The sequence below is a fragment of the Mytilus edulis genome, chromosome 2 (genome assembly GCF_963676685.1).
Source record: "Mytilus edulis chromosome 2, xbMytEdul2.2, whole genome shotgun sequence".
NCBI lineage: Eukaryota > Metazoa > Mollusca > Bivalvia > Mytilida > Mytilidae > Mytilus > Mytilus edulis.
Window position 1 is genome coordinate 40,135,706 of NC_092345.1, and position 5,145 is coordinate 40,140,850.

Below are 5,145 nucleotides of genomic sequence, written 5' to 3' on the forward strand. Positions count from 1 at the left end.
AAAATAATAATAACATATTTATAAGTACATAGAGTATTATAAAGTTATATTATACACAATATACAATTGTATTTAAATAATAATGAAAAAGATTATTAATTGCACAATTGATGAAAAATTTGTAACATTTTGTTTTAAAAGATACAAGTGTATTACTCATTTTTATTTCATTTGGTAAACTGTTCCATATTTGAGAACCTGAATATGTAAATGTTTTCTTTAAAAAAATTGTTTTTGGTTTTGGAAGATTTAAGAGGCAATGCCAGAGAAAACCAGGCAGAAGTTAGAAATTTTGTTCAACAACCTTTTTGAGATAAATGTGTTTTTGTATTGTATCCACCTTGTTTTGTTGGGAAATGACATTTTTAAAAGTCATATTGGGTTATTATGTATAAAAAAATGAATTTGATTTTTCACTAAATTTGACTGCTTATATAGGGAAATAGGGGTATTAATTTCTCAACAAAAACAGCCTACAATATAACATTTGATATATATTCTAAAAGATGACCATGAATACAGCAGGAAATGATAATAACATCTCTGGTATCTGTTGATATGTAAATGTTCTAATGCAGTAAACTGTCAGGAAAAAACAGTTTATTTTCGACTTTTTGGTGTTTAGACATACCAAAAGTGATGCTCTTCAATTTAAAAACCGATAAAGGTTGTAATCAGCTGGTAATGTTTTGACAGTAAAATGAACTTCTGTTGTATGTTTTTATACATAATTGAACATTTTGATAAGATTTAATAAAACTACATAATTTTGTGGTGTTGGGAAACTTATTTCCCTCACCAGGAGATTGTTACATACATGTACGGGTGATCACTTCCAGACAGAGGCAGTTACAAATTCTGTACGGGAATGAGGATTATTTATAAGACTGAAATTATTGTATTATTTGCTGGAAATGTGGAATATGAGGAATTTAAAGCCATCCGTGAGTAGTTTTTGATGATTCAGCTGGACAAATGCTGGAAATCATACAGTTTTCTCCCACCTGAAAACAGTACATGGTATATCATGGACACCAAAAGCAAAGAAAGATCTAAATGCTGGAAAGGCGTATCACTTTGAAGCAGATGATAGTTATAGTGTATAAAAGAATTCTTTGCAACAGTTATACCAGTTGGAACAGGTAATAGTTTAAATTATGGAAGTTTAAAATAACTTCTCGGATAAATCATGTGGCCTGTTCAATAATTTTAATAAATCCCCCCTCTCCCCCATATTTTTAGTTACAATGTGAAATTATTCTAGATGCAAATGTATGATCTGTGCTGAAAGCAATTTTATACAATTTTATTCATCATGTTCAAGCATTATTTGAATAGGATAATAATTTAAAATAAAATAAAATAAAACTATCAGACTCAAAAGTTACAAAAAAAAAGAAGATTTGGTTATGATCATGATGATTGCCAATGAGAAAATCACATGTGCAACTATCCTCCATATACACAACAGACCATACATGTCTGTCACCTTATTTATTATGCTTATCATTAATATGTACATGTCAGTAATGTATGTTCATGTGCCAAAATGAATGTACATGTAAGCAAAATGCAACTACAAAGGAATACATTTGCATGTACATGTAGAATAGATAAATGTATAAAAAGATGTGGTATGAATGTCAATGATACAACTCTCCATCAAAGTCACAATTTATAAAAGTAAAGACAATCCTACAGTTATCAGGATAGTCATATAATATATGTTTATGTCAGATATACATGTAAACAGTAAGCAGGTAAGCTTAATTAGTTAAAAATCAGGAACGTCAAATTTAAATTTTCTGTAATTTTCATTGCTACTTATACAGTGTACCTATATTTTATGACATATGAAAGACATACATATATTGAAAAGTGGTTATCATGCTTGCATATATATTTATTTATAAAAAAAAAACTTGTATATCAAATCTTAAGATAGTTAGATTCTTAATCCACTATTTAGATGGGATCTTTTGGGAGGGCAATACCTTTGTTTCATAAATTTGTTGTTTATTGTCCTTCGTGTCCTTAGAAACTAAATCTAGACATATGATTTATACATGATACAATTGCAAGGATTTCAAACTTTTAACATTTAGTTCAAAACTGAAATTTTTTTAAAAAAATAGCTCATTTTGAGATCTTGTCATTATAATTTAGATACATTTGTACATGTACATGTGTGATCCTGAAGCCCATAGCATATAAGGTTAATTTGACTCAAATATATCAAGTAAACTTGTTTAGTAATAAGTTAATCACAATTTACCGTTCTGTTTTAAAGTGTTCATTTAGATCATTTCATACATTAACCTGTCCATTTAAAAATAGAATTATAAATCATACTAAAAGTCTTGTAACTTTGAATGTTTTAATGTAGTAAGATGCTAACAGCTCATTATATATTTTCCACTGGTTCTTAAGATAAGAAAATAACTAATTTGATTTTAAATACAATTTTCCAAATTCATTTCAAAGAATAATTGATCACCTTATAATCTGTTATTTCTTCAAACAGATAAAAGATACATCAGATGACAGACTTACATATAGAGGAGCCTATAGCTATAATTAGAGAAAGGGATCAACTTGATTTTGAAATTAACCTACTGCATTAATATGAAAATTCAAAAGTGAGTACCAGTATCTCTTAAAGTACATTTTGTACATGTTTATCTTTATTTAGATAAAGTACCGTATGAGATAAAGTATGTGAAATCTTAAATCCTGTAAATATACTAGACATTACATCAGTACATAATGTAAATCAGAATAAGAATGCATAACAAATGAATTGTTAAACATTTTAAGATGACCAGTGTCAGCTTAATTTAAGAAAACAAATTAAAACACAGATGACACACACATAAAAATTAATGAGACCAAGTATTTATTTTCCAGATATGCAAGAAGGGTTTTAATCTCTCACTACAAATGTATATGAAGTCCTGAATGTGAAATCTTCTAAAAAATTATATTCAACTTCAAATATGTGTACTTGAATACATGTATATAATATTAAAACTCATCTTATTTAATATAATTAATTTAAAACATTTTCAAGCAAAAAACTGATGTATAAATGTATACATATGTAGCTTGACTATTCCTTCATTTTTTTCAGGTGACTGAGCTTAAAGAAAAACACACATGAAACTGTAACCAGTTTGGGAGACTCAAAGTGACCAACAAAACATTTCAATACCTATTAAGTTTTTTTAGCTCACCTGGCCCAAAGGGCCAAGTGAGCTTTTCTCATCACTTGGCGTCCGTCGTCGTCCGTCGTCTGTAAACTTTTACAAAAATCTCCTCCTCTGAAACTACTGCGCCAAATTTAACCAAACTAAGCCACAATCATCATTGGGGTATCTAGTTTAAAAATTGTGTCTGATGACCCGGCATATCAACCAAGATGGCCGCAACGGCTAAAAATAGAGCATAGGGGTAAAATGCAGTTTTTGGCTTATAACTCAAAAACCAAAGCATTCAGAGCAAATCTGACAAAGGGTAAAATTGTTTATCAGGTCAACATCTATCTGCCCTTAAATTTTCAAAATAAGACAACCCGTTGTTAGGTTGCTGCCCCTGAATTGGTAATTTTAAGGAAATGTTGCTGTTTTTGGTTATTTTTTTGAATATTATTATAGATAGAGATAAACTGTAAACAGCTAAAATGTTCAGCAAAGTAAAATCTACAAATAAGTCACCATGACCAAAATGGTCAATTGACCACCTAAAGAGTTATTTTCCTTTATAGTCAATTTTTAACCATTTTTCATAAATCTTGGTAATCTTTTAGAAAAATCTTCTCCTCTGAAACTACTGGGACAAAAAAAAACCAAACTTGGCCACAATCATCATTGGAGTATTTTGTTTAAAAATTGTGTCCGGTGACCCGGCGTACCAATTTTCGTAAAATTTGTAAATTTTCACTAACATTCTCCTCTGAAGCTATTGGGCCAAGTTCATTATAGATAGAGATAATTGTAAGCAGCAAGAATGTTTAGAAAAGTAAGATCTACAAACACATCCCCATCACCAAAACACAATTTTGTCATAAATCCATCTGTGTCCTTTGTTTAATATTCATATAGACCAAGGTGAGCGACACAGGCTCTTTGGAGCCTCTAGTTATGTATATGTTTGACTTTTGGTAATATTTTGGAAGTTACTTCAGTAATTGAGAGAACTCAATATTGAAAATGACTATTTTGATAGAGGACAATTTTAAGAATATCAACTTAGTTGTTTATGGATCTTTATCTTTTAAAATATTACTGGGTGTCTGAAAGAATATTTCAATTTTTTTTGAAACTATTTAGATATTTATCATGTTTCTTGTGTTTATAGGAAAATATTTATACATGTCATTTATGTTAAGCAAGGGTTTATATGAATTTCTAAAAAGATGTATATGTGTTGTGTTGATAAAATAAGTTCCAAATTATTACAGAGTAACAGAAAATGGGATCAATTTATATTAAAACAAATCTGTTAAAAGGAAATGATAAGTCAAAAAATGTATTTTTTTTTAAATAATTGTGTTAACATTTCTGTGCTATTTAGAAATATGTACACCAAAAAAAATAAACTTTAATATAAGTATCAATGTAGTATGCCCTTGTTATTTTTTGTTTTGTGCAGTACATGCATTTGAATCTTGATCAAAATTTATGGATTGAATTAATAAACAGAATAAGCTAATTGTTATGTTAACACTGTAGCTAAGTATATGTCACATTTAATCAGGCCAAGTTATCCGTCTTATTAACAAAGGAGATTTGATATGATTGCCAATTTCACGGCTACATGTACCTATCATAGTTCTTTTTAGGCCATAATCATTGTGACGTATGGTAAAAATTCTCTGTTGTCAATTGATATTCATGTCAACACCGAAGTGCTGACTACTGGGCTGGTGATACCCTCGGGGACGAAACGTCCACCAGCAGTGGCATCGACCCAGTGGTGTAAATAGTTATCAAAAGTACCAGTATAATGCCATACGCGCGTTTCGTCTACATAAGACTCATCAGTGACGCTCAGATCAAAATAGTTAAAAAGCCAAACAAATACAAAGTTGTAGAGCATTGAGGACCCAAAATTCCAAAAAGGTTGTGCCAAATACGGCTAAGGTAA

General features: G+C 29.7%; 1 long non-coding RNA gene across 1 annotated transcript; it reads left to right on the plus strand.

Moving 5' to 3' along the window:
• The first annotated feature begins 604 nt into the window (after positions 1 to 604).
• LOC139512147 (uncharacterized) lies at positions 605 to 4,710 on the plus strand. The gene is made up of 3 exons (XR_011662174.1): positions 605 to 1,142; positions 2,525 to 2,639; positions 3,131 to 4,710. It is a non-coding gene; the product is annotated as an uncharacterized lncRNA (long non-coding RNA).
• Positions 4,711 to 5,145: the final 435 nt, after the last annotated feature.